Source organism: Delphinapterus leucas, chromosome 1 (genome assembly GCF_059928025.1).
Source record: "Delphinapterus leucas isolate spDelLeu-1000000601 "Yukka" chromosome 1, BTC_Dleu_Yukka2, whole genome shotgun sequence".
Classification (NCBI taxonomy): domain Eukaryota; kingdom Metazoa; phylum Chordata; class Mammalia; order Artiodactyla; family Monodontidae; genus Delphinapterus; species Delphinapterus leucas.
This window is the reverse complement of record NC_143129.1, coordinates 70,902,334-70,924,075: the sequence shown is the minus strand read 5'-3', so window position 1 is coordinate 70,924,075 and position 21,742 is coordinate 70,902,334. Positions and strand designations below refer to the sequence as shown.

The following is a 21,742-nucleotide window of genomic DNA, read 5'->3' as shown; positions in this document are numbered from 1 at the left end:
TTTTTCCAACTGTTTAATACCAATAATCAAGTTATTGGAATGTCTACACTTTTTTGAAATGCTAGCTTTGTCATACACTAAATGTTATATTGATATATATTTGATTTGGTCTGCTTCTGGACTTTCTTTTCCATTCCATTGATAGGTTTATTAACACTGCATTGTTACAATTACTGTTACTTCATAAACATCCTAATGTCTCTCAGTTCAAGTGGTCTCTTTTGTTTCTTCTTCAAAAATATTTTTGCCAACATTATATTATTAAGTTTTCAAAACAATTTAAACTCATTTTACTATAGTATGGAAAATTTCCCCTCAAGAATAACACAAAACTTTTAGTTCATTTTATGACCTTGAACAAGATATCCAAAACTTAACTTTCCACATGATGATCTTTAAGAATCTCCTTTCTGTGCTATTCTTTAGATCTACACAAAAAGAGATTTTTACCATTTTTCAGAAAGCAACTCTAACAAGAGCCAAAAGAGCATCCTAGTTAATTACATGCTTATACTGATCATACATGCAAAAAAACTATGATGCTTCTGACTCTGACCTTTACCTATATGTGGATAAGATTGAACAGATCAGTAAGTAGTGATCCTCTTAAGATCCCCAGCTGCAATTTCTAAATTTTGGTAGAACAATGAAATTCTGTGTAGTTAAAGAGTCACAATATTTATGGTGGTGGTGGATCATTAGTGGCTGTAAGTTCTCTGAAACTTGAAGTTTTGATTCAGGGTCCTTAGCAATTTCATGTAAGTTCTTTAGGAATCCTGCTGCCATCTATCCTTTGCAAGTACCCAGCCTAGAAGAACCAGGCTCTACAGAGCATTGCTTTAAGTAAATTAATCTGACAAGAAAGCCTCAGAAGTAGAAATATACAAGAAACCTTCACTACTATCACTTACAGAGAGTTTTCTCTTTGACTGTATGTGAATTCTTTACATTGTCCTTTGATTCTTTTTGGTTTCCTTTTCTAAAAAGGGCAAAATTTTTGCAGTTACATTCAGTGACTAGAAACTCTTAAGTTTCTAAATTTGTATCTTGCAACTTCTTTCCCAATCTTACAACATGGCAACTAAGTGTTTGTTAGTTGACTTTTTCAAGGTAAATTTTTTGCTATATGAATAGTTTATTTTTGAAAGATGAATTGCATTTCCAAAATTTCAGAAATCAATGATATGGGTGATAATGCTTAAAGCGCCATAGAGAAAAATAAGTCCTCTTTTTCGTTCAGACTCTACTACCTCAATGTAGAGGTAGTAGAATCCGAACTACCAAGGATTGAGGCGTCCAAAACCTCAGTCTTTCCCTTCTTCCTCTTTTGGCTACAGAAAAAAGGTATTTCATTCCTTGAGATCCTTTTTAGTTTGCCTGTATGTGAAGGAAAGGAGCTTCTTCAAGAATCTACAAGTTTGACCCATTTATTCATGTGTCCATTCATCAAATATTTATTGAATATTTGCATTATACTAGATATCATGCTAAGAATTGAATTGTAATTTTTGTGATAATCTTTGATTTGTAATACTGGAGCATGCTAATATGAAGTCTACAATTTGGGTCTAAGGGAAAATACAGAGAAATTAAAATAGATTTTAATATATCCACTGTGACCATTTATAGCAAGCTTTCTCTAGAATCATTTTCAGCATTTATCTCTTGATCTTCTCTTATTTGTCTAACTTTCAAAAAGTGAAAATATATTTACTGTTAGATTCAGAAAGTGTAATTTCTACTGGTAGTCGCTGTGACATTTACCTGCTAAAGTCTATCTTCTCAATGCACTGCTTCATCTCCTGGACTATTCTCTACCTCCCATCCTAACTTAATATATCTGACTCGGGATATAAGATGTCATATTAAAAGGACCAGTTAACAATTATGCTTTCATGACCTATGCTAATAGAAATGTTGAAAGGCATTGTTCATAAAGGAAGTAAAAGACACCACATGGGAACTTGGGTCAAGAAAGAAAGGGAGTGGGAAGGAGGGAGGAAGGGAGAGAAAGAAAGAAAGAAAGAAAGAAAGAAAGAAAGAAAGAAAGAAAGAAAGAAAGAAAGAAAGAAAGAAAGAAAGAAAGAAAGAAAGAAAGAAAGAAAGAAAGAAAGAAAGAAAGAAAGAAAGAAAGAAAGAAAGAAAGAAAGAAAGAAAGAAAGAAAGAAAGAAAGAAAGAAAGAAAGAAAGAAAGAAAGAAAGAAAGAAAGAAAGAAAAAGAAAGAAAAGAAAGAAAGAAAGAAAGAAAGAAAGAAAGAAAGAAAGAAAGAAAGAAAGAAAAAGGAAGGAAGGAAGGAAGAAAGAAAGAAAGGGAAAGAAGGGGAGAAAGAGAGGAAGGAAGGAAGGAAGAGAAAAGTTCTGAAATGACAAATATGTGTTGCACATAAAACTCTCTTTTTTGATCATTTTTAAATTTTCATTAAAGATCAGTGACTAGGTAAAGCAATGTATTCCTGTAGCATATGTAAAAGTAAAAGGAATGATTAAAATAACACAAAGGATGGGAGGGTGAGAGAGGAGAAATGGAAGTATACTATAATAAGGGTTATATATCATAACTAAGAAAATATAGGACAAATAGAAAACAAATAGCAAAATGGTATATTTAAGCACATAATATTAAAAAGTACAACTAATGACACTAATTGTCAATGATCTGGACTCCCACCCAGACTCCCTCCCCAGCCCCACCTTTTTCCTGGGCAACCTAAGAGGTCCTCCTAAGAGGAACAGGACATGGAGAAGCAGAGGTTGATCTAGCTCCACCTGCTCAGGTCTCCTAGTCACCCAGCTGCAAATCAACCTCTAAGTCAATCCTTTCCTTCTGCTCTTGAAGGCAGCACCTAGGGACTCTGTGTCCAACAAGTTGATAGGAGACCTGAGAAGCCCATCAGATGTGAAAATTAATAGCTGCATCCTGCTAGGATGCTTATAATAGGGGAATCACTAGAGTGGCATGACCAGAAGTTTGGGCTTATTTTTGTATATTTTCCAAAGGATTTTAACCAGGTATAAATATACAAACCAGCTCATGAAGGTACAGAAGAAGACCTAGGCTTCCCATTAAACAGTTGGCAGATTATTTCAATAGACATTTCCCCAAGGAATACTTACAAATGAACAAAAGGCATATGAAAACATGCTTAACATCATTAATAATCAGTAATGCAAATCAAAATTGCAATGAGATACCACTAGTACCCACTAGCATAGTTATCATTATAAAAGGCTGATATGTACAAATGTTGGTAAAGATGTAGAGAAGTTGTAACCCTCATACTTTGACATTGAGGCTGTAAGTGGTGCAGCCACTTTGGATAAAATTTTGGCAGTTCCTCAAAAGCCAATCATAGAGTTATCATATGACCCAGGAATTCCACTCTGAGGTGTACGTCCAAGAGAAAAAAAACATATATCTACACAGAAATTTGTACATGAATGTTCATATTACTAGTATTCATAGTAGCCAAAAAGTAAAAACAACATAAATGTCTATTAACTGATGAATGTGTAAGTAAAATGTGGTAAATCCATATGGTGGGATATTATTCAGCTCTAAAAATAAATTATTGACACATCTAACACATGACCGAAACTTGAATACATGCTAATTGAAAGCAACCAGTCCAAACAGCCACATATTCTATAATTCCATTTATATGAAATGTCCAGAATAGGCAAATCCATAGAGACAGTAATTGGATTGGTAGTTGCCAGGGGCTTGGTGGGAGAAAAAACGGGAAGTGATTTTAATGGACTTGAGGTTCCTTGTTGGGTGATAAAAATGTACTAGATTTTGATAATGGTTGCACAACTTTTGAAAATATATTTTTAAATGCTGAAATGCCAAATTCATTTTTTTTTTTTTTGCTTGCGGCACGCAGGCCTCTCACTGTTGTGGCCTCTCCTGTTGCGGAGCGCAGGCTCAGCGGCCATGGCTCACGGGCCCAGCCACTCCGTGGCATGTGGGATCCTCCCGGACCGGGGCACGAACCCGTGTCCCCTGCATCGGCAGGTGGACTCTCAACCACTGTGCCACCAGGGAAGCCCTGAATTCATTTTTACAGGTGAATTTTTAAAGGGGAATTTTATCTCAATAAAATTATAAAAAAGCAAGAAACATGAAGAGGATATAGATGTTGGAGTTAGCAGGCATAGACTGTGAAATAGATATTTTTAATATGCTTAACAAAATAGATGGCAATAGGAAATCTATTTTTTAAAAAAAGAATAGAATAGAAAATCTAGAGCTAAAAAGTAAACTTTAACTAAAACTAATACTTCATAGGTGAGTGAAACAACATTTAACCACAGCAAAAGAAAGGACTAGTGAAGTGGGAGATACATCAACTGAAAATATCCAGATCAATACACAAAGAAAAAATGATAGAAAATTCAGAAGTGAGGAAAAGAAATATGAGGGAATCCCAGAAAAAGAGAAATGGGCAAATGTGCAAGAAACAATAATAAAAAGAGACACTGATCAAAAAAATTTTATACTGAAAAAAGGCAGCAAACATTATATGGAAGAATCTCTGCAAATCCCAGGCAAGATAAAGACAAAGTAAATAACATTTAGGCCAATCAGAGTGAAATTTCTGGAAGAAAAAGATAAAGAAAAAATTTTAAAAGCGTTAAAACAAAAAAGACACATTACTTTCAAAGGAGCAACAATAGGACTAAAAATTGACTGTTATAAACAAATATTGGAGACAGAAGAAAATAGATCGATATCATTAAGGTGCTAAAAAAATACCAGCTAGTTTTCTAGGTAGCCAAGGTAATGGGTATGGTGTAAATCTGAATCTCGTATTATATCCCCTCAAGAAAATTAATAACAATAATAACAAAACAATTGTATTATCTCATGAAATTAATATAATTAGGAAACCTAGAAGTTTCAAATCACCTGTAAGTAGGAAAATAAACACCAGATCACAATGAGCTACTTTCCAAGCTGCTGCTGCAAACTTTCACTAAAACCAAATGCAACTCACACACACACACAAATGTACAAAAGGAAGAAGAACAGAAATAACATCAGACCTAAAATTAAAGTGAGTCAATCTTTAAAATGAGAATATCCTCCCCAAGTGTGAAAGGAATAGAAACTCATACAAAACCACAGGGAAAAAACTCAAAAAGTTCATGTGAGACTTGAGGACATAGTCTTGAAACGATAACACTTTGGATGAGAAGAGGGTAAAAAGAAAGGAAAAGGACCCTTCGAAGAGCACCTGGTAAAGGGGAAAAAAAGAGGGGAAAATAAAACATCTCATAAGGCAAAATATATCACGCAATTTAACGTTAAAGGACACACAATCCTTTCCTCCGAAACTCATCTCCACAAAACAAAGACTATCTATAAAGAACTATACTTCACTACACTAGCAGAAGTGGATGATCTTAAACTATGAATCTTATAGAACTATCAAACTACCAGTCCTCTCCATGGGAAAACTCAGAAACAGACTTCATCTATTGAAAATTATCACAAAAATAAAACATAAAAGGAGAATAAGAATAAGAAGCTAATGAAAACAATCACTGCCCTAAAAAAAAAAAAAAAAGAAAGAGAGAAAAAAAGAAAGAAGGAAATTTATGATGCAAAAGGAAATTAACACAGCACTTCAAACTAAATTAAAATATCAACACACAAGTATTTGGGGACATAGGGAAAAAACTTAGAATAGATACAGAAACACAAAAATGGGCAGGAATGAAGTAAGAGTCAGTTGAATAAGGAAAACTAGAGAAGAAAAAGACAAAAGGTAATGTTATTTTTTACATGATATATGCTCTATCTTTGTATTTTATGGGCTGACAAAGTCAAAATTAGGCAACTCATATATAAAAGGAAATAAGGACAATAATAAGGGTATAAGTACAAAGATAACTAATAGAACAGAAATACAAACTTTTCTATATGCCAACAAATTTTATAAAGAATATTTTAAACATAATATAGAGAAAGAAATATGACAAAGGTAATATAATGTGCATAATAATATTTGTCATTATTGTCATAATAACGCCAAGTGGAAATAGGCTTAACTATATTAAATGAAAAGGATTTTTAATTTAGCTGATAAAGACCAAGTATTTTCTATATGCGCAAGATATGCCCAAAACAGAATGATTCAGAAAAGCTTAAATTAAGGGAATGAACAAAGGTATAAGTAATGGAAACAACAGAAAAACAAGGATAGTGTTACTGATATCAAACAAAGTAGAATACAGACCTACATCATTGAAACATAACAAGGAATGATACTTTTTTAATAATAAGAGGCAAGATTCACAAGAAGGTATAAGTATCATAAATATCTACAGAAAATAACACAGCAGCCAATTATATGAAGCAAAAAATTAATTTAAATGCAAGAAAACATAGAAACAAAATAGGAGGAGGCTTTAACATACTACTGTCAGTACAAAACAGACTGAGTAAACAAAAATTGTTACAGAGAATCTAATGATATAGTCAGTAAATCTCATGAATATAAAGAAAAATATATATAATACTCTCTCTCTCTCTATGTATGTGTGTGTGTGTGTATATATATATATATATATATATATATGGCAGAATTTTTACCCTGGTAAAATTCACTTTCTGGAAGAAATTCACTTTCTGGAAGAATTCACTTTCTTCTAAAGTGAACATGCATGAAAACTGCTGTGTATGAGGTTATGAAGAAAACATTAGTAATTTTCATAATTTAGAATTCTCACAATGAACACTCTCATATCACAGTGCAGTAAAACTCAGATTTAGTAACAAAAGTTTTTAAATTAACTTCCTAACAGTTAATTTTAAAACTTCCATTAAACAACTCTTAGATGAGAGTGAACCTACAAAATGAAATTACAGAATATCTAAAAAAAGATAACAAAACACTGCATAACAGATTTTGTGGGATATATTTTAATCAGTGCCCAGAAAAAAATCTATAACCTTAAATATATATATATATGAATAAAAATAAATTCCCAGCTCAAGAAGGAAAACAACCCAAAATGTACTAAACACACACACACACACACACACACTCACAGAGGAAAGGAAATAATAAAGATAAAAGTGGAATTAATACGGAAGATTAAAAAAAGAGCAAATTTAATTAAAAATCAAAATTTCAGGTTTTTAAAACAAATAACTATCTGATTTAATCAAAAAAAGATAAAAGGGCAATATATAACATGAGAAATGATACAAGGGAAATACCATAGAAATGGACCAAAAATAAAAAGAAATATAAGGAAAAAATAATAAATTTACAATTATAGTTGGAGACTATAAAATGCTTCTTTTTTTATAAATTTATTTATTTATTTATGGCTGTGTTGGGTCTTTGTTGCTATGCATGGGCTTTCTGTAGTTGCAGCAAGTGGGTGGCTACTCTTCGTTGGGGTGCGTGGGCTTCTCATTGCGGTGACTTCTCTTCCTGCGGAACACAGCCTCTAGGTGAGCAGGCTTCAGTAGTTGTGGCACGTAGGCTCTAGAGCACAGGCTCAGTAGGTGTGGTGCACAGGCTTCATTGCTCTGCAACATGTGGGATCTTCCCGGACCAGGGCTCGAACCTGTGTCCCCTGCATTGTCAGGTGGATTCTTAACCACTGTGCCACCAAAGAAGTCCTAAATATGCTTCTTTTAGTAACTGATTTAAGAAGCAGACCAAAAATCACTAGAGGAATAAAGAATAAAATATTTGAAAACATGATTAACAAACTTCACCTAATTAACATTAATAGAATCCTGCATCCAACACCTGCATGAAACACATTGTTTCAAGTGTAAACTGAACATTTACCAAAATTGACCATATGTTGAACTATAAAGCACAAGTCTCAAAAAATTTCAAAGCATTAAAATTAGTATGTTCTCCAGCAACAGTGGAATTAAACTAGAAATAAAAACAAAAAATAACTGGAAAATCCCCAAATGTTTGTAAATCAGCCAATATATTCCTACTTAACCCATGTGTCAAAATAGCCATCCTAAAGGAAATTTAAAAAATATTTTAAACTGATGAAAGTAAAAACATAATGAATCAAATTTTATGGGATGAATTTAGAGCTAAGCTTAGATGGAAATTTAGTAAGTCCTTAAACACATATGTAAGGGAAAAAAATATGCCTGATCTAAGTATCAATCTCAAGGAGCTTGGAGAAAAAAAGAGCAAATCAAACAAAAATTAGTAAAGGAGAAAAGAGCACAAGCTGATGGATTTTTTTTTTTAATACACTGAGGAAAATCAAGAGGAGCAAAATTTATTTTTAAGACTAATAAAATTGATAACCCCTTAGCAATATCAATCAAGAAAAAACAAAAGGAAAGAAAGGCATAAATCACCAGTATCAGGAATGAAAAGATAAATATGATAGGTTCTATACGTTTTACAGACTTTAAAAAATAATAAGGGAATATTATGAATAATTCTAAGCCAGTAAATTTGAAAATTTTGAATGAAATATATAAAATGCTTGAAAAGTACAACTTTGTACTCACAAAGATAAATTCAGGCCCATATGGCTTCTTGATGAATTTTCCTAAGCATTAAAGTAAAACATAATATTAATTTGATTATGTATTTTAAATAGTTTCCTGAGAAAATAAAAAGAAGAAACACTTACCAACTAACTTATTCTATGGTTTCTTGATACTAAAACTAGACAAGAAACTTAAAGGAAAGGAAAATTTCAATTACAAAATAGGCCAATAGCTCTTATAAAAGTAGATGTAAAATACCCTATATAAAATATAATCAAATCCAAAAATATAGAAAAGGAAAATGCATTATTTATTCTACAGCTGTATGATTGGTCAAACTTTTGAGAATCAATATAATTCACCACATCATCAGATAAAGGAGAAAAATCATATGATTTTCTCAGAATTTGGATAAATGCATTTAATAAAATACAATACCTAAGCATAATTAAAAAAAAAAAAACTTTTGGCAAACTAGAAACAGCTGGAAACTTCCATAATCTGATAACACATATGCACAAAAAAGCCAACAGCAAATATCTTCCTAATGATGAAATATTAAAAGCATTTCAAGACAAGAATGCTCACCAATTCTATTTAGACCAATAAAGTAAGAAAAGATAAAAATTAGAATGGAATGGGCTTCCCTGGTGGCGCAGTGGTTGAGAGTCCGCCTGCTGACGTGGGGGACATGGGTTCGCGCCCCCGTCCAGGAAGATCCCACATGCCGCGGAGCGGCTAGGCCCGTGAGCCATGGCCACAGAGCCTGAGCGTCCGCAGCCTGTGCTCCACAACAGAAGAGGCCACAACAGTGACAGGCCCACATACCGCAAAAAAAAAAAAAAAAAAGAAAAAAAAAAAAAGGAAGGTATACATATATGTTACAAGAGACATGCATGAGAATACTCATAGCAGTGTTAATAACCCAAAAGTAGAAACAACCCAAATGTTAATTACCAGTAATATGTAATAATACATCGTGGCATATTCATGAAATGAAATACTATACAATGAAAATAAACTGTTGCTATATGCCACAGCATGAGTGAATCTTATAAACATAATACTGAGTTAAAGAAGGCATGCACAAAAGAAGACATACTGTATGGTTTCATTAACGTAAATTTTAAAGCAGGCAAATCTAATAGAAGGTGTTAAAAGTCAAAATATGTTGTTATTGGGGAGGGGAGTAAATAATGACTATGAAGGGACAAGGAGCTTCTGAGGTGCTGGTAATATTTTGTTTCTATTCTGATATTCATTCTGAGTGGTAATTATATTAATATGTTCACTTTGTAAAATTTCATTGAGCTCTACACTCACAATCTGTGTGAAAATATAAATACATGTATTTATATATTCCCAGTATCTATAATTATCTATGTTTGTTAATATATATGAACAAGTATCCATGTGTACATATGTATAAATATGCTTACCCAAAAAAAAGGATTCCAAAGACGAAATAATAGGCATAGTAAATACCATCCTAGGAGGTATTTATGCTTTATATGGCCAAATTGATAACCCAGAAGGTTGTCAGATACAGTACCATCTAGCCCTGACCCACGACAGACATTGTTAAACAATCGTATTACTCTTTTCCATTGATCTTTGTAGCAGTCAAACAATCTTAAACATGCAGGCCCAGCAGCCACTGCCAACATTGGAAAATGAAGTGAAATCTATTGCCATTCCTGGCTAAAGCATAAAAAGAAATCGTTAACACCAGGATTCAAACTCTGTAGTAATATTAGGTTGGCAGAAAGCTTTGAATTCTAAGACTTTAGTACACCTCTGATCACTCTGGCACCCATTTCTGCCCCAGAATAAGGCCGGCTTTGCCCTGAAGCTATAGTAAACTTCCAGGCCTGACATTCTGAACTTCAGAGCTCAGGCCCATCATTTTTGTAAAAGGTCCTATTAGAATAACCTTATAAAAATAGTAACCACTAGAGTTAAGTTTTGATTAAGTATATTAGAAAATAAAATCTTTTCTTATAGAAACTAGAAACAGGAGAACTTTTGACATTTGAGAGAGACTCTCAAAGAAAAAAATATCGACTCTATTTTAGAGGATCTATTTGCAATGCTTTCTTTGGATTTACATAGCACACATCTCAGTAGCAAACAGTTCCTGAAAATTCTTATTTGGCTTACTAAACTATCTTTATGTTATAACAATATTATGACGATACATTGGAGATTCACATTTTCTTTTGGAAAATTGTTTCCTTAGACAGCAAAAAAAAGAAAAATTATAACCGTTTATATATTATGTTAAAAAATTTTTATCATATTTATATAAAATATATTTTTCAGTGTTTCATAAAACAGTTTCTTGAAACAGTGTCTACTTTCTATTACACTTTTGTTTTAATCCTTATGAACCCCTTATAAATTGATTACAACATTAATCATTCTCTCTTATAATGATGTGAGGTTGGAAGAGAGCAATTTACCCAACACTTGGAGAAATAAGCCACATCAATTTGCACAAAGTTGTAGGTTTTTGTTCTGTTTTTGAAACTGAAAAGAAAAGCATATTTTGATTTCTAAGATTCTCATGTGTACCACAAGAAAGTGGAAATCTAATTTTTGATAAAATATTCATGACTATGCTGTCTTCTCTGTACATTAATTGACTTACTGAGGAAAGGATCATGGTCTGGAATATTATGAACGCTCTGAATGCTGGCTAATGCTCAAACAATATTTGTTAAAATCTTTTTAAATAGAAAAAATATTTTTAAATTAATACATGGTGACTTGATAGAAGTATCTTTGTCTAAAAACTTAACTAAATGACAGTCACAGAAATTATTTTCTATCTTCTACAGAAAAGAGCAGATCCTCTCTCCCAGTGTATGAAGACGATGCACTTCTCAAATCCTAACAAGTTAATTTCTTATATGAGATAAGAGCTTGAATGTTGCTTCAAATGAAACTCATCCTCAAGGTTACACATGTTATTTGCAGTGCATCTCCTTCTACTATGTGAAATCTCCTAAACAGATATTGAAATCTTTTTACATACAACAGTATTTAATTGCTCTAATAGCCATTTAAGTGCCTGCTTAAGAAGGTCAGAGGGACCTTGAGCGTTTGTACCTAGTCAGATAACAAAAGACCTTTAAGATGGTTAGTGAAAAATCGAAATAAAATAGAGAAATCTCAGTCTGATAGGCAGAGGTTCCGGCTCAGTGTTCTGTGTGAATTAATTCTTTTATCGGGAATGGTTTTACGAGCATTTTCCTTCTATGCATACCAATTCCAGAGAAGTGGTTAAACCATACTGAAAGGCATTAGCGTTGAGCCAACTCAGAGCCATTTATTTATTGAAAAGTTTATCTCTGTATTAAATTCTCACTGGAGAGGGTTTCATTAGGCCCACAAGACCAGTATAAACAGGGAGCTGCAGAGTTATTTGGAAAATGAATCGAGATCTAACTTCTGGGTCTGTTTTTTGCTCCCATTGCCCATACACCAGGGCTGCCAACGGCACCAAGAGAGAAACATGTGTTCAAGTTGGAAACTTTTTTTTTTTCCTGCATTTGAGCAGGCCACAATTTATATCACTCAGGTCTCCTTAAATTAGTCCAAGAGGATTTCATTTTACAGGCCTGCTTGACTGGGATCTTTTTGGCACGATGGGTTCAGCTTTGTATACAACTGAGATTCATATTTTATGTGTGTGTAAAAACCCCAGCCATGAATCTAGCAGCTCAAAACTTCACCTTCATTCTTTACAGCTCAGTTCAGAGCCCAGCACACTTCCATAGACTGAGTCTCAAGGCAGCTCCTGGCTGAGCTGAAAGGACAAAAGCTAAAAATAGATTAAGAAACTCAGGGGTGTAAGAAGAGAAAATGGGACTCTTTCCGTTTTTCTTTACATAGCACATCCCAAATTAATATGATGTGGACATAATGTCTCCCATTCACACACTTAAATTGAAATAGCACTTTTGGCCAGGCATTGTTTTCTGCTTTTAGGTTAAAAGAAAGCCGTAGACTTGTCAGCGGCTTCTGAAATGCTATCACCCTCATGGACCTTGTTGGCCAGGGTGCAAAGCTTCAACTCCACTCTCCACTCCTTTTCCCCAGGTACCCTCCAGCTCCTGGTTGCCTCTCTTCTCCTGGTCTTGTGTTTTCTTCTACTCCATTGACCTACAAACCTAAAAAGCTTCCATGCTGACTGATAAAGCAAGGTACAAAATAGAGGTAGGAAGTTTTGCTTTGTTAATATGATGATAATTTTGTAGGAAGTTTTCGGAAACCTGTACCTATGGATATACACAATAATATCCTTTAAAAATATAAAGCTATTCTATGCTGAATAGAAGCAACATCTGTGAATGGTACTGTATGAATGCAGGTATGTTACAGGTAATAGAACCCAGAACAAAGTGCAGAGGGGTGAAGAGAGCCATGAGAGTTTGGTTTAAATTTTGGTTGTCATCTCTAATCATTTGTTTATTTGAGCTAAAGTTGGCTGCCTTCCTTGGCACTATTAATGTCTCTAATGGGCTACAAAGACTACAGGTCTATAGAATTGTTTATATTTAAACAAAATGAAAGTTGTGGTCCCAGTATCACATCACTCTTAAAATAACAGAAATCTTATCTTGAGAATCATGATTCATGAAATTTCTAATGAGTTCCTTCACTATTATAAACCATTGCCTCATATTTAATTTTCATGAACATGTAAACGTGTTAAGGTATTACATAATCATGGTAGATAGGAACCTGTCTTCAAATAATAATTATGGAAATCCATTAATTATCCAGCATCTATATTATGCCTGATACCCCTATGAATAAAGAAGAACAAGACATCCTCTCAGGCCTCAAGGAGCTTTCAATCTATCTGCATAAACTGTATATATAGAAATAAGAATAATATCAAGCAAAATAATATGTGGCTAATTGACTAAATGATTGAGGAAAGCCAAAATGTGAGATGATAGAGAAAAATCAATGTGTATTAAAAACATTTCTGAAGATTAAAGTGATTATGATTAAAGTGGTCATTAAACAAAAGGTAAAATTTGTTTTAAAAAAAGAAGAAAATATGTTCCTAGAGGAATGGGGAGAAGAGTGATAGCTCTCAGGAAGAATAAGAGCTCAAAAGCCAGAGGAGCATACTCTAGAAATGGTGACCTCTGGTATATTAAGAAATACATTTGGACTTTTTCCCCAGTTCCTAAAAAATTACTGGAATTTCCTGAGGGATAGGAGTGTCTTTTGTTATTTTTAAGGAGCCCCTTTTGAGCACACTTGGGTTTAGGTTCATGAAGTGACTTAAAATGGGGCCTCTAGACAGCCTTAGGATGCGGCTGGTCACCAGAAAGATCCAATGATTAGAAGACTGGGACTTTCAGCTGCACCCACCAACCTCTGGAAAGGGGAAAGGGAGGTGGGCTGCAGGTTAAGTTCTGTGAAAACACTTGCATAATGAGATTTGATGAACTTCTGAGTTCATGAATACATCCACATGGCCAGGACATAGAACACCCCAGGGACAGAAGCTCTTGCACTTGGGAACTTTACAGACCTTGCCCTGTGTACCTTTTCATCTAGCTGTTCATCTGTATCCTTTATAATATACTTGATAATAAAATGGTAAATGTAAATGTTTCCCTGAGCTTTGTGAGCCATCCTAACATCTTTTTTCTTATCAAAATGGTATATCTAAATACCAATCCTTCTTCCTTCCCTCCTTTATTTTGTCATTTTCCCCTCCTTTCTTTCCTTCTTTTCTCCTTTTCATATCCCCTCTTTTCTTCCCATATTTTATTATCTTCATCCTGGTGAAAGCCAAAGCTTTTATTAAAATGTGTAAGGATGAAAGGAAGTAATAAGTATCATCCTTATTACTGTGATAAGTAAGACCAGTACAGGGATGTATTAGTTTGGATAAGTAATACCAGCTACTGTAACAAAGAACCCCACTCTCAGTAATTCAACAAAATAAGGATTCACTACTTTCTATAGTTACGGTACAACGTAGACTTAGGCAGGAGAGACATTTCACTTAGAGGTGCAGACTGATGTGTTCTCTGCCATCCCATAAGACCACAGAAGGTCTACAATTGATGAAGGAAGAGAACACAGGGAATACCACACTGACGATCTGGCTGGGGTACCCACACCAGAGTCACAGAGCCCTAGTAGACTGTGATCTTCTTCAGCAAACCATAATAAGAGAGAAACACACGATAACAACATTGCACGGATGTTCAAAACACCCATCTTTCAGCCACAGAGGCAGACCCCTTCAGCTAAGTAAAAGCTCCCACCCTCAGGGCCCCAGGACTTTGTGGAATGCTCCTCTCAGAGAGAGCAACCTGCAGCAGATGGAAGCAGTAAGGGAGTGATGGTTTAGGGGAAAGAGGTCAGGCAGTACTGACAGAGAAAACAAATACCCAAGGCATCAAATAACAAGGTTGCATAATATAATGAAAGATCAGATCAAAGTTTGAGTTCTTGCTCTGAGAGTTTCTTGCTATATGAATTTGGGCATCTATCTTAGAGGATTACTGTAAAGTTTAATGAGTTAATGTATAGAAAAGTTTCAATGTAGTGCTCAACATATAGCAAGTGCTTGGTAAATGTCAGCTAATCGTAATGGTTGCCACCATGGTAGAAGAAGTAGTGACGGTCATGGTGATAGTGATATGGGTTGGGTTGGAATTATATTGATTTATGAGATTGATTCCATGTGAGAACTATTGTGGGAGAAATATGCACCAGCACCAATTGGCCAGAAAGAGACGCCTGGTTAAGGAAAGTGATTGCCTTGAGCTTTTAGGCTACAGTAAGGAACAAATACACATTCACCTTTTAAGTTTTCTGAGGATTTATGACTGAGGGTGGGAATCAAGGAAGGTATATTTTAGGGCCTCATGCTTCATCCCTCCTGCAATACAGCCAGCAGAAAAAACAATCAGGAGGACAATCCCACTCAAGGAATATATTAGAAACACAGCACTGAGCTGTTTGGAAGCACGCAAGAAAAGAGGAATTAAAAGTAATAAGTTGGGAGAGAGGGGGAAAGTCTCATATTTGATTCCATTACTCATCTCCTTCCAGTTCTCCCATTTTCTAGCTCAGATTCATTGAGGTTACATGGATCATGCCTTTCATTTACCTGTAACATTTCCCACAGCTCCACAGTTTATAGGGCCATGGATTAGTCGCCATTCTTTTCAAGCACCCTGAATACCATCTTTCTTGCCTTATGCTTCAAGAATTTCTTTCGAGTAAATCAGGGTCAGACCATCTGATCTGCTCAAGCCAAGCCCAGGGTCCATCTTTACAAAACAGCGCTGTTCCTAACAAAAAAAGAAACAAGCAAAGTGATATAACTTTTTATATCTGTTTATATAGACATAAATAAAACATGTCCTTCCTCAAGATAAAGTAATCCCCGCTTAGCTATCCTTTTTCATTCTGCATTTGAGGTGTTTTCAAAGCCTCCTTTAATGTTGTGCTCTCTTTGAGCCAATCACTCCAAGCCTGGGAGCACCTCTGCCAGTTCTAAGCACTCAGCTTCCCTTGGCCTTTCTGCCGTTTCCTTTTATCTCTTTCTCTGAAGAGCTGCTCCCTAATTACTGTTTTAACTTTTGGTGAGATTTTATTTCTTTCCTTCCCTTTCATCCTATGAAGTAGGCAGATTTTAGTTTTGTGACCCATATACTCAATTGTTTCTACATCCTCTCACCTTGTCTTTCTTCTTGTAATGTCCCAAGAAGCTAGAAAGGAATGGAGAAATACTGATGCCTTGAGAGTTCACAGAATTTGTAATGGAGAAAGTTACAACTGTTACAACCTAAATATTTGTTCAAATTCCATACAGAAGTCTTCACTGACCATACAAGCATTGCTCTTTATCTTGTCAATTAAATAAAATTAGACTGTGTCGACATTTTTTAAAACTGTAAAAGAAATAATCATCTGGATTTCTGTTTTCCTGTCAAACTGAAGAGCTCAAAGCACTTTGTAAAAAATTATATTAAAGCACAGTTTTCAGCTTGTAGGCAAACATTTTAATGCAGTGATAGCCACATTTAAGAGTATGAAGCTACAGTCAAGTGAAATGACAATTATATACACTCATTAAAAAGTGTACCATTAAATGAAAAATGTGAGTAACTGGCTTACATTTTGGTTGAATAATAAACCAAATTAACAAGGGATCAAGCTAAGTAGAACTAAAGTGAGAGGAGTTGTTATTTAAAGGCTGCCTGGCATTCCTAGACAATGTAAGACAGAAAATCACCTCAAAGCAAATCGTATTGTCCTGTGTCATGTATGAATTTCCCCCTTCATTATGCAGATGTAAGTTAATTTTGTGATCACTGCTGTGCTGAATGGTGAAAAGGAACCATTTGTACCTTGAAAAACACTGCCTTTGGATCAGAGTCCCTCTCTGGGAAGAAGGTGATTACGTTTTATGTAGGGATTAGGGAGCCAAGTGGAAGGGAAAAACTAGAGATCCTGGCCACTTTCATTCTGAATGTCAATATTATTAGACCTTTTCTGATGAATTGAGATAGTTTTGCCCAAGATGCTTTGGAGTTAGAGCAGATTAGGGGTGACCAAGTTAAGTCCAGCGTGGCAGAGAGGGAGCAGGGGAGGATCTGGCACGTGATCCAGGCCCAGCACTATGGTGCAGGCTGTTGTGAAAGGAGGACTCTTCTGGCACGTGTGGCTTTTGCTCAAGCCACCTTCTAATCCAGCCACCCTGACATGGAGAACAATGCTTTGAGAACAATGTCTTAGTATGAGCCTATAACCTAAGGAGTACCTTAGCCAAGAGGCTAGACTCATATCTCCCTCTCTTGAAGATGCCATGTTGTCTGCAGGAGTAATCGTCATAGCAGCTGGCCTCACATTCAATTATGAGGCGCTAGTTTCAAAAGTTACTCTGTGGCGGCAGCAAAGGCAATGGAAGTTAAAACTGGGGGATCTGGTGATAAGATCAGATTTGCCAATTCCTGTCACTGACCTCGTCACCGAAATAGGGGAAGCTACATACTTGATGACAGGACATCCAAAAGGACTCACCCCTGTGCCTTATAAACACCATCTTCACTGATTACATCTCAACCCCTCTGGCCACGTCCATTACAAAAAAGGCACTGAATGTGCCCTCTCTGAATCAGTGCCAGGAGAGTTTCCTGAATCGCCTACAAAACATTGCCATGATGATGGGGACTATGCAGATCCTGTCCATGTTTGAAATCTAGTCCAGGAGCTCCCACATCTGATCTGTGGTGGGTTGATAAAAATCTGCAATGAAATTTTCACCTGTTTGCCTGAGAGGAAAAAAAGACAATATAGTAATTTTTCAGACAGGTTACATTATACCAGATAGTTTATATCTTTCCTGATAATTTTGATGTTAAAATAGTATTTGTTTTATGCAAAGATGGTGAAAGAATCAGACAATTTTGTTTATAATGGCATTATTTTGCAAATAAGAAATTATCAACTACTGTTGACTGCTGCTAGTTCCCTCTCTTTCTCTCTCCCCTAACTTGTTAGATGTAAAAAAACGGAAACAATGATGTAGCACACATGCCTAAAGGGTGTTTCAATTTTTGCTCCTCACGCCCCAAGTGAATCCTTTTTCCCCCAAATTTATTATCTTTCCTGAGATATGTGGGAGGTCCCAAGAAACTGAATCAGCAAAGCCAATCCAATTAACAGAACATTACCTAAGTTTTTACTATGGATGGTGTGTCCTTGTTATTGTAAACTTGCCCCCATGTTACTAACCTTACGAAACTACTTAGTGAAAGAGAGAGGAAATAGTTTCATACTAGAAAATAGAGCTAGCAGGAGATTCGTTCAGATGGCACAGTAGAAGGATGTGCGCTCACTCCCTCTTGTGAGAGCACCAGAATCACAACTAACTGCTGAACAATCATCAATAGGAAGACACTGGAACTCACCAAAAAAGATACCCCACATCCAAAGAAAGAGAAGCCACAGTGAGATGGTAGGAGGGGCATAAGCACAATAAAATCAAATCCCATAACTGCTGGGTGGGTGACTCACAAAGGGGAGAACAATTATACCACAGAAGTCCACCCACTGGAGTGAAGGTTCTGAGCCCCACGTCAGGCTTCCCAACCTGGGGGTCCAGCAACTGGAGGAGGAATTCCTAGAGAATCAGGCTTTGAAGGCTAGCGGGATTTCATTGCAGGAATTCAACAGGACTGGGGGAAATGGAAACCCCACTCTTGGAGGGCACACACAAAGAAGTGTGTGCATCAGGACCCAGGGGAAGGAGCAGTGACCCCATAGGAGACTGAACCAGACCTACCTGCTACTGTTGGAGGGTATCCTGCAGAGGCAGGGGGTGGCTGCGGTTCACCATGAGGACAAGGACACTGGCAGCAGAAGTTCTCGGAAGTACTTCTTGGCGTGAGCCCTCCCAAGTCCACCATTAGCCCCAACAAAGAGCCGGGTACACTCCAGTGTTGGGTAACCTCAGGACAAACAGCCAACAGGGAGGGAACCCAGCCCCACCCATCAGCAGAAAAGAAGATTAAAGTTTTACTGAGCTCTGCCTATTAGGGCAACACCCAGTTCTACCCACCACCAGTCCCTCCCATCAGGAAACTTACACAATCCTCTAGATGGCCTCATCCACCAGAGGGCAGACAGCAGAAGCAAGAAGAACTACAATCCCGCAGCTTGTAGAACAAAAACCACATTCACAGAAAGATAGACAAGATGAAAAGGCAGAGGGCTATGCACCAGATGAAGGAATAAGATAAAACGCCACAAAAACAACTGAATGAAGTGGAGATAGGAAAACTTCCAGAAAAAGAATTCAGAATAATGATAATGAAGATGACCCAGGACCTCGGGAAAAGAATGGAGGCAAAGATCGAGAAGATGCAAGAAATGTTTAACAAAGACCTAGAAGAATTAAAGAACAAACAAACATAGATGAACAATACAATAACTGAAATGAAAATGCACTGGAAGGAATCAAGAGCAGAATAATTGAGACAGAAGAAAGGATAAGTGACCGGGAAGACAGAATGGTGGAATTCACCTCCGCAGAACAGAATAAAGAAAAAAGAATGAAAAGAAATGAAGACAGCCTGAGAGACATCTGGGACAAAATTAAATGCAAAAACATTCACATTATAGGGGTCCCAGAAGGAGAAGAGAAAGAGAAAGGACCCAAGAAAATATTTGAAGAGATTATAGATGAGAACTTCCCTAACATGGGAAAGGAAACAGCCACCCAAGTCCAGGAAGCTCAGAGAGTCCCAGGCAGGATAAACCCAAGGAGAAACATGCCAAGACACATAGTAATCAAACTGACTAAAATTAAAGGCAAAGAAAAATTATTGAAAGCAACAAGGAAAAAATGACAAATAATATACAAGGGGACTCCCATAAGGTTAACAGCTGATTTCTCAGCAGAATCTCTACAAGCCAGAAGGGAGTGGCCTGATATATGCAAAATGATGACAGAAGAACCTACAATTCATGATTACTCTACCCAGCAAGGATCTCATTGAGATTCGATGGAGAAATCAAAAGCTTTACAAACAAGCAAAAGCTAAGAGAATTCAGCACCACCAAACCAGCTCTACAACAAATGCAAAAGGAACTTTCTAAGTGGGAAACACAAGACAAGAAAAGGACCTACAAAAACAAGCCCAAAACAATTAAGAAAATGGTCATAGGAACATACATACCTATAATTACCTTAAACATGAATGGATTCAATGCTCCAACCAAAAGACACAGGCTCCCTGAATGGATACAAAAACAAGACCCATATATATGCTGTCTACAAGAGACCCACTTCAGACCTAGGGACACATACAGACTGAAAGTGAGGGGATGGAAAAAGGTATTCAATGCAAATGGAAATCAAAAGAAAGCTGGAGTAGCAAAACTCATATCAGATAAAATACACTTTAAAATAAAGAATGTTACAAGAGACAAGAAAGGACACTACATAATGATCAAGGGATCAATCCAAGAAGAAGATATAACAATTATAAATATATATTCACGCAACACAGGAGCACCTCAATACATAAGGCAACTGCCAACAGCTCTAAAAGAGGAAGTCGACAATAACACAATAATAGCGGGGGATTTTAACACCTCACTTACACCAATGGACAGATCATCCAAACAGAAAATTAATAAGGAAACACAAGCTTTAGATGACACAATAGACCAGATTTATTTAATTCATATTTATAGGACATTCCATCCCAAAACAGCAGATTACACTTTCTTCTCAAGTGCACATGGAAGATCTATCTATTCTCCAGGATAGATCACATCTTGGGTCACAAATCAAGTCTCAGTAAATTTAAGATAATTGAAATCATATCAAGCATCTTGTCTGCCCAAAAAGCTATGAGATTAGAAATCAGTTACAGAGGAAAAACCATAAAAAGCACAAACACATGGAGGCTGAACAATACGTTACTGAATAACCAAGAGATCACTGAAGAAATCAAAGAGGAAATCAAAATATACCTAGAGAACAAATTACAACAAAAACACGATGATCCAAAACCTATGGGATGCAGCAAAAGCAGTTCTGAGGGGGAAGCTTATAGCAAAACAAGCCTACCTCAAGAAACAAGAAAAATCTCAAATAAACAATCTAACCTTACACCTAAAGAAATTAGAGATACAAGAACAAACAAAACCCAAAGTTAGTAGGAGGAAAGAAATCATAAAGATCAGAGCAGAAGTAAATGAAATAGAAACAAAGAAAACAATAGCAAAGATCAATAAAACTAAAAGCTGGTTTTCTGAGAAGATAAACCAAATTGATAAACCATTAGCCAGACTCATCAAGAAAAAGAGGGAGAGGACTCAATTCAATAAAACTAAAAATGAAAAAGGAGAAGGTACAACAGACACTGCAGAAATACAAAGCATCCTAAGAGACTAGTACAAGCAACTCTATGACAATAAAATGGACAACCTGGAAGAAATGGACAAATCCTTAGAAAGGTATAACCTTGCAAGACTGAACCAGGAAGAAATAGAAAATATGAACAGACCAATCACAAATAATGAAATTGAAACTGTGATTACAAATGTTCCAACATGCAAAAGTCCAGGACCAGATGGCTTCACAGGTGAATTCTATCAAATATTTAGAGAAGAGCTAACACCCATCCTTCTCAAACTCTTCCAAAAAATTGCAGAGGAAGGAATACTCCCAAACTCATTCTGTGA

The 21,742-nt window shown here is 35.9% G+C and overlaps 1 long non-coding RNA gene across 2 annotated transcripts; it reads right to left on the bottom strand.

Annotated features, from left to right (window-relative positions):
- Window positions 1-5,828: 5,828 nt before the first annotated feature.
- LOC111169247 (uncharacterized) lies at window positions 5,829-19,604 on the bottom strand. Of its 2 annotated transcripts, XR_002643157.2 has the most exons (5): window positions 18,831-19,604; window positions 17,567-17,817; window positions 15,648-15,831; window positions 8,513-8,553; window positions 5,829-7,688 (listed from the first exon to the last, which is right to left on the bottom strand). It is a non-coding gene; the product is annotated as an uncharacterized LOC111169247 (long non-coding RNA). The 2 variants fall into 2 exon arrangements; XR_002643156.2 differs by lacking the exon at window positions 17,567-17,817 and having other exon boundaries at window positions 18,831-19,533.
- Between the last annotated feature and the right edge of the window lie 2,138 nt (window positions 19,605-21,742).